We start from the raw sequence: 19225 nt of genomic DNA on the forward strand, positions 1-19225 counted from the left end.
GAAATTCAGTGGTCTAGGATGCGGGTTAATGCCCCTTTCAGGCTGCAAATGTTTTTGGGACATTCAGAGCTCTCTGGCACAGTTTTTGGGCCACCAACATTTTCTGGACTTTAGGGGGGCTAGGATGCCTGTAAACCCCTTTTTTGGGCCTTCAAAGTTTTCAACCTTTTTGCAGGCCTAAGATGCATTTTAAGGCCTTTTTTTGGGCTGCTATCATATTCTGAACTTTCAGGGGTGTAGGATGCATTTTTCGTGCCCAAAATATTTTTGAGAATTTCAGTGGTCTAGGATGCTGGTTAATGCCCCTTTCAAGCTGCAAATGTTTTTGGGGTCATTCAGAGCTCTCTGAAACAGTTTTTGGGCCACCAACATTTTCTGGACTTTAGGGGGTCTAGGATGTCTGTAAACCCCTTTTTTGGGCCTCCAAAGTTTTCAACCTTTTTGCAGGCCTAAGATGCATTTTAAGGCCTTTTTTGCCTGCTAACATATTCTGAACGTTCACGGGTGTAGGATGCATTTTCTGTGCCCAAAATATTTTTGGGAAATTCAGTCGTCTAGGATGCGGGTTAATGCCCCTTTCAGGCTGCAAATGTTTTTTGGACATTCAGAGCTCTCTGAAACAGTTTTTGGGCCACCAACATTTTCTGGACTTTAGGGGGTCTAGGATGCCTGTAAACCCCTTTTTTGGGCCTTCAAAGTTTTCAACCTTTTTGCAGGCCTAAAATGCATTTTAAGGCCTTTTTTGCCTGCTAACATATTCTGAACGTTCACGGGTGTAGGATGCATTTTCTGTGCCCAAAATATTTTTGGGAAATTCAGTCGTCTAGGATGCGGGTTAATGCCCCTTTCAGGCTGCAAATGTTTTTGGGACATTCAGAGCTCTCTGACACAGTTTTTGGGCCACAAACCTTTTCTGGACTTTAGGGGGTCTAGGATGTCTGTAAAGCCCTTTTTTGGGCCTCCAAAGTTTTCAACCTTTTTGCAGGCCTTAGATGCATTTTAAGGGCTTTTTTGGCTGCTAACATATACTGAACGTTCAAGGGTATAGGATTCATTTTTTCGTTCCCTAATATATTTTTGGGATTTTCAGTGGTCTAGGATGCGGGTTAATGCCCCTTTCAGGCTGCAAATGTTTTTGGGACATTCAGAGCTGTCTGACACAGTTTTTGGGGTCCAATATTTTCTGGACTTTAGGGGCTCTAGGATGCCTATAAACCCCTTTTTTGGGCATCCAAAGTTTTCAACCTTTTTGCAGGCCTAAGATGCATTTTAAGGCCTTTTTGGGCTGCTAAAATATACTGAACGTTCAAGGGTATAGGATTCATTTTTTCGTCCCTAATATATTTTTGGGATTTTCAGTGGTCTAGCATGTGGGTTAATGCCCCTTTCAGGCTGCAAATGTTTTTGGGACATTCAGAGCTCTCTGTCACAGTTTTTGGGCCACCAACATTTTCTGGACTTTAGGGGGGCTAGGATGTCTGTAAACCCCTTTTTTGGGCCTTCAAAGTTTTCAACCTTTTTGCAGGCCTAAGATGCATTTTAAGGCCTTTTTTTGGGCTGCTATCATATTCTGAACTTTCAGGGGTGTAGGATGCATTTTTCGTGCCCAAAATATTTTTGAGAATTTCAGTGGTCTAGGATGCTGGTTAATGCCCCTTTCAAGCTGCAAATGTTTTTGGGGTCATTCAGAGCTCTCTGACAGTTTTTGGGCCACCAACATTTTCTGGACTTTAGGGGGTCTAGGATGTCTGTAAACCCCTTTTTTGGGCCTCCAAAGTTTTCAACCATTTGCAGGCCTAAGATGCATTTTAAGGCCTTTCTTGCCTGCTAACATATTCTGAACGTTCACGGGTGTAGGATGCATTTTCCGTGCCCAAAATATTTTTGGGAAATTCAGTCGTCTAGGATGCGGGTTCATGCCCCTTTCAGGCTGCAAATGTTTTTGGGACATTCAGAGCTCTCTGACACAGTTTTTGGGCCACAAACATTTTCTGGACTTTAGGGGGTCTAGGATGTCTGTAAAGCCCTTTTTTGGGCCTCCAAAGTTTTCAACCTTTTTGCAGGCCTTAGATGCATTTTCAGGGCTTTTTTGGCTGCTAACATATACTGAACGTTCAAGGGTATAGGATTCATTTTTTCGTCCCCAATATATTTTTGGGATTTTCAGTGGTCTAGGATGCGGGTTAATGCCCTTTTCAGGCTGCAAATGTTTTTGGGACATTCAGAGCTCTCTGACACAGTTTTTGGGCCACCAATATTTTCTGGACTTTAGGGGCTCTAGGATGCCTATGAACCCCTTTTTTGGGCATCCAAAGTTTTCAACCTTTTTGCAGGCCTAAAATGCATTTTAAGGCCTTTTTGGGGTGCTAACATATACTGAACTTTCAGGGTGTAGGATGCATTTTCCGTGCCCAAAATATTTTTGGGAAATTCAGTGGTCTAGGATGCGGGTTAATGCCCCTTTCAGGCTGCAAATGTTTTTTGGACATTCAGAGCTCTCTGAAACCGTTTTTGGGCCACCAACATTTTCTGGACTTTAGGGGGTCTAGGATGCCTGTAAACCCCTTTTTTGGGCCTTCAAAGTTTTCAACCTTTTTGCAGGCCTAAGATGCATTTTAAGGCCTTTTTTGCCTGCTAACATATTCTGAACGTTCACGGGTGTAGGATGCATTTTCCGTGCCCAAAATATTTTTTGGAAATTCAGTCGTCTAGGATGCGGGTTAATGCCCCTTTCAGGATGCAAATGTTTTTGGGACATTCAGAGCTCTCTGACACCGTTTTTGGGCCACAAACATTTTCTGGACTTTAGGGGGTCTAGGATGTCTGTAAAGCCCTTTTTTGGGCCTCCAAAGTTTTCAACTTTTTTGCAGGCCTTAGAGGCATTTTAAGGGCTTTTTTGGCTGCTAACATATACTGAACGTTCAGGGGTATAGGATTCATTTTTTCGTTCCCAATATATTTTTGGGATTTTCAGTGGTCTAGGATGCGGGTTAATGCCCCTTTCAGGCTGCAAATGTTTTTGGGACATGCAGAGCTCTCTGACACAGTTTTTGGGCCACCAATAATTTCTGGACTTTAGGGGCTCTAGGATGCCTGTAAACCCCTTTTTTGGGCATCCAAAGTTTTCAACCTTTTTGCAGGCCTAAGATGCATTTTAAGGCCTTTTTGGGCTGCTAAAATATACTGAACTTTCAGGGTGTAGGATGCATTTCCCGTGCCCAAAATATTTTTGGGAAATTCAGTGGTCTAGGATGCGGGTTAATGCCCCTTTCAGGCTGCAAATGTTTTTGGGACATTCAGAGCTCTCTGGCACAGTTTTTGGGCCACCAACATTTTCTGGACTTTAGGGGGGCTAGGATGCCTGTAAACCCCTTTTTTGGGCCTTCAAAGTTTTCAACCTTTTTGCAGGCCTAAGATGCATTTTAAGGCCTTTTTTTTGGGCTGCTATCATATTCTGAACTTTCAGGGGTGTAGGATGCATTTTTCGTGCCCAAAATATTTTTGAGAATTTCAGTGGTCTAGGATGCTGGTTATTGCCCCTTTCAAGCTGCAAATGTTTTTGGGGTCATTCAGAGCTCTCTGAAACAGTTTTTGGGCCACCAACATTTTCTGGACTTTAGGGGGTCTAGGATGTCTGTAAACCCCTTTTTTGGGCCTCCAAAGTTTTCAACCTTTTTGCAGGCCTAAGATGCATTTTAAGGCCTTTTTTGCCTGCTAACATATTCTGAACGTTCACGGGTGTAGGATGCATTTTCTGTGCCCAAAATATTTTTGGGAAATTCAGTCGTCTAGGATGCGGGTTAATGCCCCTTTCAGGCTGCAAATGTTTTTTGGACATTCAGAGCTCTCTGAAACAGTTTTTGGGCCACCAACATTTTCTGGACTTTAGGGGGTCTAGGATGCCTGTAAACCCCTTTTTTGGGCCTTCAGAGTTTTCAACCTTTTTGCAGGCCTAAAATGCATTTTAAGGCCTTTTTTGCCTGCTAACATATTCTGAACGTTCACGGGTGTAGGATGCATTTTCTGTGCCCAAAATATTTTTGTGAAATTCAGTCGTCTAGGATGCGGGTTAATGCCCCTTTCAGGCTGCAAATGTTTTTGGGACATTCAGAGCTCTCTGACACAGTTTTTGGGCCACAAACCTTTTCTGGACTTTAGGGGGTCTAGGATGTCTGTAAAGCCCTTTTTTGGGCCTCCAAAGTTTTCAACCTTTTTGCAGGCCTTAGATGCATTTTAAGGGCTTTTTTGGCTGCTAACATATACTGAATGTTCAAGGGTATAGGATTCATTTTTTCGTTCCCTAATATATTTTTGGGATTTTCAGTGGTCTAGGATGCGGGTTAATGCCCCTTTCAGGCTGCAAATGTTTTTGGGACATTCAGAGCTGTCTGACACAGTTTTTGGGCCACCAATATTTTCTGGACTTTAGGGGCTCTAGGATGCCTATAAACCCCTTTTTTGGGCATCCAAAGTTTTCAACCTTTTTGCAGGCCTAAGATGCATTTTAAGGCCTTTTTGGGCTGCTAAAATATACTGAACGTTCAAGGGTATAGGATTCATTTTTTCGTCCCTAATATATTTTTGGGATTTTCAGTGGTCTAGCATGTGGGTTAATGCCCCTTTCAGGCTGCAAATGTTTTTGGGACATTCAGAGCTCTCTGGCACAGTTTTTGGGCCACCAACATTTTCTGGACTTTAGGGGGGCTAGGATGCCTGTAAACCCCTTTTTTGGGCCTTCAAAGTTTTCAACCTTTTTGCAGGCCTAAGATGCATTTTAAGGCCTTTTTTTGGGCTGCTATCATATTCTGAACTTTCAGGGGTGTAGGATGCATTTTTCGTGCCCAAAATATTTTTGAGAATTTCAGTGGTTTAGGATGCTGGTTAATGCCCCTTTCAAGCTGCAAATGTTTTTGGGGTCATTCAGAGCTCTCTGACAGTTTTTGGGCCACCAACATTTTCTGGACTTTAGGGGGTCTAGGATGTCTGTAAACCCCTTTTTTGGGCCTCCAAAGTTTTCAACCATTTGCAGGCCTAAGATGCATTTTAAGGCCTTTCTTGCCTGCTAACATATTCTGAACGTTCACGGGTGTAGGATGCATTTTCCGTGCCCAAAATATTTTTGGGAAATTCAGTCGTCTAGGATGCGGGTTCATGCCCCTTTCAGGCTGCAAATGTTTTTGGGACATTCAGAGCTCTCTGACACAGTTTTTGGGCCACAAACATTTTCTGGACTTTAGGGGGTCTAGGATGTCTGTAAAGCCCTTTTTTGGGCCTCCAAAGTTTTCAACCTTTTTGCAGGCCTTAGATGCATTTTCAGGGCTTTTTTGGCTGCTAACATATACTGAACGTTCAAGGGTATAGGATTCATTTTTTCGTCCCCAATATATTTTTGGGATTTTCAGTGGTCTAGGATGCGGGTTAATGCCCTTTTCAGGCTGCAAATGTTTTTGGGACATTCAGAGCTCTCTGACACAGTTTTTGGGCCACCAATATTTTCTGGACTTTAGGGGCTCTAGGATGCCTATGAACCCCTTTTTTGGGCATCCAAAGTTTTCAACCTTTTTGCAGGCCTAAAATGCATTTTAAGGCCTTTTTGGGGTGCTAACATATACTGAACTTTCAGGGTGTAGGATGCATTTTCCGTGCCCAAAATATTTTTGGGAAATTCAGTGGTCTAGGATGCGGGTTAATGCCCCTTTCAGGCTGCAAATGTTTTTTGGACATTCAGAGCTCTCTGAAACAGTTTTTGGGCCACCAACATTTTCTGGACTTTAGGGGGTCTAGGATGCCTGTAAACCCCTTTTTTGGGCCTTCAAAGTTTTCAACCTTTTTGCAGGCCTAAGATGCATTTTAAGGCCTTTTTTGCCTGCTAACATATTCTGAACGTTCACGGGTGTAGGATGCATTTTCCGTGCCCAAAATATTTTTTGGAAATTCAGTCGTCTAGGATGCGGGTTAATGCCCCTTTCAGGATGCAAATGTTTTTGGGACATTCAGAGCTCTCTGACACCATTTTTGGGCCACAAACATTTTCTGGACTTTAGGGGGTCTAGGATGTCTGTAAAGCCCTTTTTTGGGCCTCCAAAGTTTTCAACTTTTTTGCAGGCCTTAGAGGCATTTTAAGGGCTTTTTTGGCTGCTAACATATACTGAACGTTCAGGGGTATAGGATTCATTTTTTCGTTCCCAATATATTTTTGGGATTTTCAGTGGTCTAGGATGCGGGTTAATGCCCCTTTCAGGCTGCAAATGTTTTTGGGACATGCAGAGCTCTCTGACACTGTTTTTGGGCCACCAATAATTTCTGGACTTTAGGGGCTCTAGGATGCCTGTAAACCCCTTTTTTGGGCATCCAAAGTTTTCAACCTTTTTGCAGGCCTAAGATGCATTTTAAGGCCTTTTTGGGCTGCTAACATATACTGAACATTCAGGGTGTAGGATGCATTTTCCGTGCCCAAAATATTTTTGGGAAATTCAGTGGTCTAGGATGCTGGTTAATGCCCCTTTCAAGCTGCAAATATTTTTGGGTCATTCAGAGCTCTCTGACAGTTTTTGGGCCACCAACATTTTCTGGACTTTAGGGGGTCTATGATGTCTGTAAACCCCTTTTTTGGGCCTCCAAAGTTTTCAACCTTTTTGCAGGCCTAAGATGCATTTTAAGGCCTTTTTTGCCTGCTAACATATTCTGAAAGTTCAGGGGTATAGGATTCATTTTTTCGTTCCCAAAATATTTTTGAGAATTTCAGTGGTCTAGGATGCTGGTTAATGCCCCTTTCAAGCTGCAAATGTTTTTGGGGTCATTCAGAGCTCTCTGACAGTTTTTGGGCCACCAACATTTTCTGGACTTTAGGGGGTCTAGGATGTCTGTAAACCCCTTTTTTGGGCCTCCAAAGTTTTCAACCTTTTTGCAGGCCTAAGATGCATTTTAAGGCCTTTTTTGCCTGCTAACATATTCTGAACGTTCACGGGTGTAGGATGCATTTTCTGTGCCCAAAATATTTTTGGGAAATTCAGTCGTCTAGGATGCGGGTTAATGCCCCTTTCAGGCTGCAAATGTTTTTTGGACATTCAGAGCTCTCTGAAACAGTTTTTGGGCCACCAACATTTTCTGGACTTTAGGGGGTCTAGGATGCCTGTAAACCCCTTTTTTGGGCCTTCAAAGTTTTCAACCTTTTTGCAGGCCTAAGATGCATTTTAAGGCCTTTTTTGCCTGCTAACATATTCTGAACGTTCACGGGTGTAGGATGCATTTTCCGTGACCAAAATATTTTTTGGAAATTCAGTCGTCTAGGATGCGGGTTAATGCCCCTTTCAGGATGCAAATGTTTTTGGGACATTCAGAGCTCTCTGACACCGTTTTTGGGCCACAAACATTTTCTGGACTTTAGGGGGTCTAGGATGTCTGTAAAGCCCTTTTTTGGGCCTCCAAAGTTTTCAACTTTTTTGCAGGCCTTAGAGGCATTTTAAGGGCTTTTTTGGCTGCTAACATATACTGAACGTTCAGGGGTATAGGATTCATTTTTTCGTTCCCAATATATTTTTGGGATTTTCAGTGGTCTAGGATGCGGGTTAATGCCCCTTTCAGGCTGCAAATGTTTTTGGGACATGCAGAGCTCTCTGACACAGTTTTTGGGCCACCATAAATTTCTGGACTTTAGGGGCTCTAGGATGCCTGTAAACCCCTTTCTTGGGCATCCAAAGTTTTCAACCTTTTTGCAGGCCTAAGATGCATTTTAAGGCCTTTTTGGGCTGCTAAAATATACTGAACTTTCAGGGTATAGGATGCATTTCCCGTGCCCAAAATATTTTTGGGAAATTCAGTGGTCTAGGATGCGGGTTAATGCCCCTTTCAGGCTGCAAATGTTTTTGGGACATGCAGAGCTCTCTGACACAGTTTTTGGGCCACCAATAATTTCTGGACTTTAGGGGCTCTAGGATGCCTGTAAACCCCTTTTTTGGGCATCCAAAGTTTTCAACCTTTTTGCAGGCCTAAGATGCATTTTAAGGCCTTTTTTTGCGCTGCTATCATATTCTGAACTTTCAGGGGTGTAGGATGCATTTTTCGTGCCCAAAATATTTTTGAGAATTTCAGTGGTCTAGGATGCTGGTTAATGCCCCTTTCAAGCTGCAAATGTTTTGGGGTCATTCAGAGCTCTCTGACAGTTTTTGGGCCACCAACATTTTCTGGACTTTAGGGGGTCTAGGATGTCTGTAAACCCCTTTTTTGGGCCTCCAAAGTTTTCAACCTTTTTGCAGGCCTAAGATGCATTTTAAGGCCCTTTTTGCCTGCTAACATATTCTGAACGTTCACGGGTGTAGGATGCATTTTCTGTGCCCAAAATATTTTTGGGAAATTCAGTCGTCTAGGATGCGGGTTAATGCCCCTTTCAGGCTGCAAATGTTTTTGGGACATTCAGAGCTCTCTGAAACCGTTTTTGGGCCACCAACATTTTCTGGACTTTAGGGGGTCTAGGATGCCTGTAAACCCCTTTTTTGGGCCTTCAAAGTTTTCAACCTTTTTGCAGGCCTAAGATGCATTTTAAGGCCTTTTTTGCCTGCTAACATATTCTGAACGTTCACGGGTGTAGGATTCATTTTTTCGTTCCCAATATATTTTTGGGATTTTCAGTGGTCTAGGATGCGGGTTAATGCCCCTTTCAGGCTGCAAATGTTTTTGGGACATGCAGAGCTCTCTGACACAGTTTTTGGGCCACCAATAATTTCTGGACTTTAGGGGCTCTAGGATGCCTGTAAACCCCTTTTTTGGGCATCCAAAGTTTTCAACCTTTTTGCAGGCCTAAGATGCATTTTAAGGCCTTTTTGGGCTGCTAAAATATACTGAACTTTCAGGGTGTAGGATGCATTTCCCGTGCCCAAAATATTTTTGGGAAATTCAGTGGTCTAGGATGCGGGTTAATGCCCCTTTCAGGCTGCAAATGTTTTTGGGACATTCAGAGCTCTCTGGCACAGTTTTTGGGCCACCAACATTTTCTGGACTTTAGGGGGGCTAGGATGCCTGTAAACCCCTTTTTTGGGCCTTCAAAGTTTTCAACCTTTTTGCAGGCCTAAGCTGCATTTTAAGGCCTTTTTTTGGGCTGCTATCATATTCTGAACTTTCAGGGGTGTAGGATGCATTTTTCGTGCCCAAAATATTTTTGAGAATTTCAGTGGTCTAGGATGCTGGTTAATGCCCCTTTCAAGCTGCAAATGTTTTTGGGGTCATTCAGAGCTCTCTGACAGTTTTTGGGCCACCAACATTTTCTGGACTTTAGGGGGTCTAGGATGTCTGTAAACCCCTTTTTTGGGCCTCCAAAGTTTTCAACCTTTTTGCAGGCCTAAGATGCATTTTAAGGCCTTTTTTGCCTGCTAACATATTCTGAACGTTCACGGGTGTAGGATGCATTTTCTGTGCCCAAAATATTTTTGGGAAATTCAGTCGTCTAGGATGCGGGTTAATGCCCCTTTCAGGCTGCAAATGTTTTTTGGACATTCAGAGCTCTCTGAAACAGTTTTTGGGCCACCAACATTTTCTGGACTTTAGGGGGTCTAGGATGCCTGTAAACCCCTTTTTTGGGCCTTCAAAGTTTTCAACCTTTTTGCAGGCCTAAAATGCATTTTAAGGCCTTTTTTGCCTGCTAACATATTCTGAACGTTCACGGGTGTAGGATGCATTTTCTGTGCCCAAAATATTTTTGGGAAATTCAGTCGTCTAGGATGCGGGTTAATGCCCCTTTCAGGCTGCAAATGTTTTTGGGACATTCAGAGCTCTCTGACACAGTTTTTGGGCCACAAACCTTTTCTGGACTTTAGGGGGTCTAGGATGTCTGTAAAGCCCTTTTTTGGGCCTCCAAAGTTTTCAACCTTTTTGCAGGCCTTAGATGCATTTTAAGGGCTTTTTTGGCTGCTAACATATACTGAACGTTCAAGGGTATAGGATTCATTTTTTCGTTCCCTAATATATTTTTGGGATTTTCAGTGGCCTAGGATGCGGGTTAATGCCCCTTTCAGGCTGCAAATGTTTTTGGGACATTCAGAGCTGTCTGACACAGTTTTTGGGCCACCAATATTTTCTGGACTTTAGGGGCTCTAGGATGCCTATAAACCCCTTTTTTGGGCATCCAAAGTTTTCAACCTTTTTGCAGGCCTAAGATGCATTTTAAGGCCTTTTTGGGCTGCTAAAATATACTGAACTTTCAGGGTGTAGGATGCATTTCCCGTGCCCAAAATATTTTTGGGAAATTCAGTGGTCTAGGATGCGGGTTAATGCCCCTTTCAGGCTGCAAATGTTTTTGGGACATTCAGAGCTCTCTGGCACAGTTTTTGGGCGTCCAACATTTTCTGGACTTTAGGGGGGCTAGGATGCCTGTAAACCCCTTTTTTGGGCCTTCAAAGTTTTCAACCTTTTTGCAGGCCTAAGATGCATTTTAAGGCCTTTTTTTGGGCTGCTATCATATTCTGAACTTTCAGGGGTGTAGGATGCATTTTTCGTGCCCAAAATATTTTTGAGAATTTCAGTGGTCTAGGATGCTGGTTAATGCCCCTTTCAAGCTGCAAATGTTTTTGGGGTCATTCAGAGCTCTCTGACAGTTTTTGGGCCACCAACATTTTCTGGACTTTAGGGGGTCTAGGATGTCTGTAAACCCCTTTTTTGGGCCTCCAAAGTTTTCAACCTTTTTGCAGGCCTAAGATGCATTTTAAGGCCTTTTTTGCCTGCTAACATATTCTGAACGTTCACGGGTGTAGGATGCATTTTCTGTGCCCAAAATATTTTTGGGAAATTCAGTCGTCTAGGATGCGGGTTAATGCCCCTTTCAGGCTGCAAATGTTTTTGGGACATTCAGAGCTCTCTGACACAGTTTTTGGGCCACAAACCTTTTCTGGACTTTAGGGGGTCTAGGATGTCTGTAAAGCCCTTTTTTGGGCCTCCAAAGTTTTCAACCTTTTTGCAGGCCTTAGATGCATTTTAAGGGCTTTTTTGGCTGCTAACATATACTGAACGTTCAAGGGTATAGGATTCATTTTTTCGTCCCTAATATATTTTTGGGATTTTCAGTGGTCTAGCATGTGGGTTAATGCCCCTTTCAGGCTGCAAATGTTTTTGGGACATTCAGAGCTGTCTGACACAGTTTTTGGGCCACCAATATTTTCTGGACTTTAGGGGCTCTAGGATGCCTATAAACCCCTTTTTTGGGCATCCAAAGTTTTCAACCTTTTTGCAGGCCTAAGATGCATTTTAAGGCCTTTTTGGGCTGCTAAAATATACTGAACTTTCAGGGTGTAGGATGCATTTCCCATGCCCAAAATATTTTTGGGAAATTCAGTGGTCTAGGATGCGGGTTAATGCCCCTTTCAGGCTGCAAATGTTTTTGGGACATTCAGAGCTCTCTGGCACAGTTTTTGGGCCACCAACATTTTCTGGACTTTAGGGGGGCTAGGATGCCTGTAAACCCCTTTTTTGGGTCTTCAAAGTTTTCAACCTTTTTGCAGGCCTAAGATGCATTTTAAGGCCTTTTTTTGGGCTGCTATCATATTCTGAACTTTCAGGGGTGTAGGATGCATTTTTCGTGCCCAAAATATTTTTGAGAATTTCAGTGGTCTAGGATGCTGGTTAATGCCCCTTTCAAGCTGCAAATGTTTTTGGGGTCATTCAGAGCTCTCTGACAGTTTTTGGGCCACCAACATTTTCTGGACTTTAGGGGGTCTAGGATGTCTGTAAACCCCTTTTTTGGGCCTCCAAAGTTTTCAACCATTTGCAGGCCTAAGATGCATTTTAAGGCCTTTCTTGCCTGCTAACATATTCTGAACGTTCACGGGTGTAGGATGCATTTTCCGTGCCCAAAATATTTTTGGGAAATTCAGTCGTCTAGGATGCGGGTTCATGCCCCTTTCAGGCTGCAAATGTTTTTGGGACATTCAGAGCTCTCTGACACAGTTTTTGGGCCACAAACATTTTCTGGACTTTAGGGGGTCTAGGATGTCTGTAAAGCCCTTTTTTGGGCCTCCAAAGTTTTCAACCTTTTTGCAGGCCTTAGATGCATTTTCAGGGCTTTTTTGGCTGCTAACATATACTGAACGTTCAAGGGTATAGGATTCATTTTTTCGTCCCCAATATATTTTTGGGATTTTCAGTGGTCTAGGATGCGGGTTAATGCCCTTTTCAGGCTGCAAATGTTTTTGGGACATTCAGAGCTCTCTGACACAGTTTTTGGGCCACCAATATTTTCTGGACTTTAGGGGCTCTAGGATGCCTATGAACCCCTTTTTTGGGCATCCAAAGTTTTCAACCTTTTTGCAGGCCTAAAATGCATTTTAAGGCCTTTTTGGGGTGCTAACATATACTGAACTTTCAGGGTGTAGGATGCATTTTCCGTGCCCAAAATATTTTTGGGAAATTCAGTGGTCTAGGATGCGGGTTAATGCCCCTTTCAGGCTGCAAATGTTTTTTGGACATTCAGAGCTCTCTGAAACAGTTTTTGGGCCACCAACATTTTCTGGACTTTAGGGGGTCTACGATGCCTGTAAACCCCTTTTTTGGGCCTTCAAAGTTTTCAACCTTTTTGCAGGCCTAAGATGCATTTTAAGGCCTTTTTTGCCTGCTAACATATTCTGAACGTTCACGGGTGTAGGATGCATTTTCCGTGCCCAAAATATTTTTTGGAAATTCAGTCGTCTAGGATGCGGGTTAATGCCCCTTTCAGGCTGCAAATGTTTTTGGGACATTCAGAGCTCTCTGGCACAGTTTTTGGGCCACCAACATTTTCTGGACTTTAGGGGGGCTAGGATGCCTGTAAACCCCTTTTTTGGGCCTTCAAAGTTTTCAACCTTTTTGCAGGCCTAAGATGCATTTTAAGGCCTTTTTTTGGGCTGCTATCATATTCTGAACTTTCAGGGGTGTAGGATGCATTTTTCGTGCCCAAAATATTTTTGAGAATTTCAGTGGTCTAGGATGCTGGTTAATGCCCCTTTCAAGCTGCAAATGTTTTTGGGGTCATTCAGAGCTCTCTGAAACAGTTTTTGGGCCACCAACATTTTCTGGACTTTAGGGGGTCTAGGATGTCTGTAAACCCCTTTTTTGGGCCTCCAAAGTTTTCAACCTTTTTGCAGGCCTAAGATGCATTTTAAGGCCTTTTTTGCCTGCTAACATATTCTGAACGTTCACGGGTGTAGGATGCATTTTCTGTGCCCAAAATATTTTTGGGAAATTCAGTCGTCTAGGATGCGGGTTAATGCCCCTTTCAGGCTGCAAATGTTTTTTGGACATTCAGAGCTCTCTGAAACAGTTTTTGGGCCACCAACATTTTCTGGACTTTAGGGGGTCTAGGATGCCTGTAAACCCCTTTTTTGGGCCTTCAAAGTTTTCAACCTTTTTGCAGGCCTAAAATGCATTTTAAGGCCTTTTTTGCCTGCTAACATATTCTGAACGTTCACGGGTGTAGGATGCATTTTCTGTGCCCAAAATATTTTTGGGAAATTCAGTCGTCTAGGATGCGGGTTAATGCCCCTTTCAGGCTGCAAATGTTTTTGGGACATTCAGAGCTCTCTGACACAGTTTTTGGGCCACAAACCTTTTCTGGACTTTAGGGGGTCTAGGATGTCTGTAAAGCCCTTTTTTGGGCCTCCAAAGTTTTCAACCTTTTTGCAGGCCTTAGATGCATTTTAAGGGCTTTTTTGGCTGCTAACATATACTGAACGTTCAAGGGTATAGGATTCATTTTTTCGTTCCCTAATATATTTTTGGGATTTTCAGTGGTCTAGCATGCGGGTTAATGCCCCTTTCAGGCTGCAAATGTTTTTGGGACATTCAGAGCTGTCTGACACAGTTTTTGGGCCACCAATATTTTCTGGACTTTAGGGGCTCTAGGATGCCTATAAACCCCTTTTTTGGGCATCCAAAGTTTTCAACCTTTTTGCAGGCCTAAGATGCATTTTAAGGCCTTTTTGGGCTGCTAAAATATACTGAACGTTCAAGGGTATAGGATTCATTTTTTCGTCCCTAATATATTTTTGGGATTTTCAGTGGTCTAGCATGTGGGTTAATGCCCCTTTCAGGCTGCAAATGTTTTTGGGACATTCAGAGCTCTCTGTCACAGTTTTTGGGCCACCAACATTTTCTGGACTTTAGGGGGGCTAGGATGTCTGTAAACCCCTTTTTTGGGCCTTCAAAGTTTTCAACCTTTTTGCAGGCCTAAGATGCATTTTAAGGCCTTTTTTTGGGCTGCTATCATATTCTGAACTTTCAGGGGTGTAGGATGCATTTTTCGTGCCCAAAATATTTTTGAGAATTTCAGTGGTCTAGGATGCTGGTTAATGCCCCTTTCAAGCTGCAAATGTTTTTGGGGTCATTCAGAGCTCTCTGACAGTTTTTGGGCCACCAACATTTTCTGGACTTTAGGGGGTCTAGGATGTCTGTAAACCCCTTTTTTGGGCCTCCAAAGTTTTCAACCATTTGCAGGCCTAAGATGCATTTTAAGGCCTTTCTTGCCTGCTAACATATTCTGAACGTTCACGGGTGTAGGATGCATTTTCCGTGCCCAAAATATTTTTGGGAAATTCAGTCGTCTAGGATGCGGGTTCATGCCCCTTTCAGGCTGCAAATGTTTTTGGGACATTCAGAGCTCTCTGACACAGTTTTTGGGCCACAAACATTTTCTGGACTTTAGGGGGTCTAGGATGTCTGTAAAGCCCTTTTTTGGGCCTCCAAAGTTTTCAACCTTTTTGCAGGCCTTAGATGCATTTTCAGGGCTTTTTTGGCTGCTAACATATACTGAACGTTCAGGGGTATAGGATTCATTTTTTCGTTCCCAATATATTTTTGGGATTTTCAGTGGTCTAGGATGCGGGTTAATGCCCCTTTCAGGCTGCAAATGTTTTTGGGACATGCAGAGCTCTCTGACACAGTTTTTGGGCCACCAATAATTTCTGGACTTTAGGGGCTCTAGGATGCCTGTAAACCCCTTTTTTGGGCATCCAAAGTTTTCAACCTTTTTGCAGGCCTAAGATGCATTTTAAGGCCTTTTTGGGCTGCTAAAATATACTGAACTTTCAGGGTGTAGGATGCATTTCCCGTGCCCAAAATATTTTTGGGAAATTCAGTGGTCTAGGATGCGGGTTAATGCCCCTTTCAGGCTGCAAATGTTTTTGGGACATTCAGAGCTCTCTGGCACAGTTTTTGGGCCACCAACATTTTCTGGACTTTAGGGGGGCTAGGATGCCTGTAAACCCCTTTTTTGGGCCTTCAAAGTTTTCAACCTTTTTGCAGGCCTAAGATGCATTTTAAGGCCTTTTTTTTGGGCTGCTATCATATTCTGAACTTTCAGGGGTGTAGGATGCATTTTTCGTGCCCAAAATATTTTTGAGAATTTCAGTGGTCTAGGATGCTGGTTATTGCCCCTTTCAGGCTGCAAATGTTTTTGGGGTCATTCAGAGCTCTCTGAAACAGTTTTTGGGCCACCAACATTTTCTGGACTTTAGGGGGTCTAGGATGCCTGTAAACCCCTTTTTTGGGCCTTCAAAGTTTTCAACCTTTTTGCAGGCCTAAAATGCATTTTAAGGCCTTTTTTGCCTGCTAACATATTCTGAACGTTCACGGGTGTAGGATGCATTTTCTGTGCCCAAAATATTTTTGTGAAATTCAGTCGTCTAGGATGCGGGTTAATGCCCCTTTCAGGCTGCAAATGTTTTTGGGACATTCAGAGCTGTCTGACACAGTTTTTGGGCCACAAACCTTTTCTGGACTTTAGGGGGTCTAGGATGTCTGTAAAGCCCTTTTTTGGGCATCCAAAGTTTTCAACCTTTTTGCAGGCCTAAGATGCATTTTAAGGCCTTTTTGGGCTGCTAAAATATACTGAACGTTCAAGGGTATAGGATTCATTTTTTCGTCCCTAATATATTTTTGGGATTTTCAGTGGTCTAGCATGTGGGTTAATGCCCCTTTCAGGCTGCAAATGTTTTTGGGACATTCAGAGCTCTCTGGCACAGTTTTTGGGCCACCAACATTTTCTGGACTTTAGGGGGGCTAGGATGCCTGTAAACCCCTTTTTTGGGCCTTCAAAGTTTTCAACCTTTTTGCAGGCCTAAGATGCATTTTAAGGCCTTTTTTTGGGCTGCTATCATATTCTGAACTTTCAGGGGTGTAGGATGCATTTTTCGTGCCCAAAATATTTTTGAGAATTTCAGTGGTTTAGGATGCTGGTTAATGCCCCTTTCAAGCTGCAAATGTTTTTGGGGTCATTCAGAGCTCTCTGACAGTTTTTGGGCCACCAACATTTTCTGGACTTTAGGGGGTCTAGGATGTCTGTAAACCCCTTTTTTGGGCCTCCAAAGTTTTCAACCATTTGCAGGCCTAAGATGCATTTTAAGGCCTTTCTTGCCTGCTAACATATTCTGAACGTTCACGGGTGTAGGATGCATTTTCCGTGCCCAAAATATTTTTGGGAAATTCAGTCGTCTAGGATGCGGGTTCATGCCCCTTTCAGGCTGCAAATGTTTTTGGGACATTCAGAGCTCTCTGACACAGTTTTTGGGCCACAAACATTTTCTGGACTTTAGGGGGTCTAGGATGTCTGTAAAGCCCTTTTTTGGGCCTCCAAAGTTTTCAACCTTTTTGCAGGCCTTAGATGCATTTTCAGGGCTTTTTTGGCTGCTAACATATACTAAACGTTCAAGGGTATAGGATTCATTTTTTCGTCCCCAATATATTTTTGGGATTTTCAGTGGTCTAGGATGCGGGTTAATGCCCTTTTCAGGCTGCAAATGTTTTTGGGACATTCAGAGCTCTCTGACACAGTTTTTGGGCCACCAATATTTTCTGGACTTTAGGGGCTCTAGGATGCCTATGAACCCCTTTTTTGGGCATCCAAAGTTTTCAACCTTTTTGCAGGCCTAAAATGCATTTTAAGGCCTTTTTGGGGTGCTAACATATACTGAACTTTCAGGGTGTAGGATGCATTTTCCGTGCCCAAAATATTTTTGGGAAATTCAGTGGTCTAGGATGCGGGTTAATGCCCCTTTCAGGCTGCAAATGTTTTTTGGACATTCAGAGCTCTCTGAAACAGTTTTTGGGCCACCAACATTTTCTGGACTTTAGGGGGTCTAGGATGCCTGTAAACCCCTTTTTTGGGCCTTCAAAGTTTTCAACCTTTTTGCAGGCCTAAGATGCATTTTAAGGCCTTTTTTGCCTGCTAACATATTCTGAACGTTCACGGGTGTAGGATGCATTTTCCGTGCCCAAAATATTTTTTGGAAATTCAGTCGTCTAGGATGCGGGTTAATGCCCCTTTCAGGATGCAAATGTTTTTGGGACATTCAGAGCTCTCTGACACCATTTTTGGGCCACAAACATTTTCTGGACTTTAGGGGGTCTAGGATGTCTGTAAAGCCCTTTTTTGGGCCTCCAAAGTTTTCAACTTTTTTGCAGGCCTTAGAGGCATTTTAAGGGCTTTTTTGGCTGCTAACATATACTGAACGTTCAGGGGTATAGGATTCATTTTTTCGTTCCCAATATATTTTTGGGATTTTCAGTGGTCTAGGATGCGGGTTAATGCCCCTTTCAGGCTGCAAATGTTTTTGGGACATGCAGAGCTCTCTGACACTGTTTTTGGGCCACCAATAATTTCTGGACTTTAGGGGCTCTAGGATGCCTGTAAACCCCTTTTTTGGGCATCCAAAGTTTTCAACCTTTTTGCAGGCCTAAGATGCATTTTAAGGCCTTTTTGGGCTGCTAACATATACTGAACATTCAGGGTGTAGGATGCATTTTCCGTGCCCAAAATATTTTTGGGAAATTCAGTGGTCTAGGATGCTGGTTAATGCCCCTTTCAAGCTGCAAATATTTTTGGGTCATTCAGAGCTCTCTGACAGTTTTTGGGCCACCAACATTTTCTGGACTTTAGGGGGTCTATGATGTCTGTAAACCCCTTTTTTGGGCCTCCAAAGTTTTCAACCTTTTTGCAGGCCTAAGATGCATTTTAAGGCCTTTTTTGCCTGCTAACATATTCTGAAAGTTCAGGGGTATAGGATTCATTTTTTCGTTCCCAAAATATTTTTGAGAATTTCAGTGGTCTAGGATGCTGGTTAATGCCCCTTTCAAGCTGCAAATGTTTTTGGGGTCATTCAGAGCTCTCTGACAGTTTTTGGGCCACCAACATTTTCTGGACTTTAGGGGGTCTAGGATGTCTGTAAACCCCTTTTTTGGGCCTCCAAAGTTTTCAACCTTTTTGCAGGCCTAAGATGCATTTTAAGGCCTTTTTTGCCTGCTAACATATTCTGAACGTTCACGGGTGTAGGATGCATTTTCTGTGCCCAAAATATTTTTGGGAAATTCAGTCGTCTAGGATGCGGGTTAATGCCCCTTTCAGGCTGCAAATGTTTTTTGGACATTCAGAGCTCTCTGAAACAGTTTTTGGGCCACCAACATTTTCTGGACTTTAGGGGGTCTAGGATGCCTGTAAACCCCTTTTTTGGGCCTTCAAAGTTTTCAACCTTTTTGCAGGCCTAAGATGCATTTTAAGGCCTTTTTTGCCTGCTAACATATTCTGAACGTTCACGGGTGTAGGATGCATTTTCCGTGACCAAAATATTTTTTGGAAATTCAGTCGTCTAGGATGCGGGTTAATGCCCCTTTCAGGATGCAAATGTTTTTGGGACATTCAGAGCTCTCTGACACCGTTTTTGGGCCACAAACATTTTCTGGACTTTAGGGGGTCTAGGATGTCTGTAAAGCCCTTTTTTGGGCCTCCAAAGTTTTCAACTTTTTTGCAGGCCTTAGAGGCATTTTAAGGGCTTTTTTGGCTGCTAACATATACTGAACGTTCAGGGGTATAGGATTCATTTTTTCGTTCCCAATATATTTTTGGGATTTTCAGTGGTCTAGGATGCGGGTTAATGCCCCTTTCAGGCTGCAAATGTTTTTGGGACATGCAGAGCTCTCTGACACAGTTTTTGGGCCACCATAAATTTCTGGACTTTAGGGGCTCTAGGATGCCTGTAAACCCCTTTCTTGGGCATCCAAAGTTTTCAACCTTTTTGCAGGCCTAAGATGCATTTTAAGGCCTTTTTGGGCTGCTAAAATATACTGAACTTTCAGGGTATAGGATGCATTTCCCGTGCCCAAAATATTTTTGGGAAATTCAGTGGTCTAGGATGCGGGTTAATGCCCCTTTCAGGCTGCAAATGTTTTTGGGACATGCAGAGCTCTCTGACACAGTTTTTGGGCCACCAATAATTTC

The sequence above is a fragment of the Ambystoma mexicanum genome, chromosome 14 (assembly GCF_040938575.1).
Source record: "Ambystoma mexicanum isolate Mex_15411 chromosome 14, UKY_AmexF1_1, whole genome shotgun sequence".
In the NCBI taxonomy this organism is placed as follows: Eukaryota; Metazoa; Chordata; class Amphibia; order Caudata; family Ambystomatidae; genus Ambystoma; species Ambystoma mexicanum.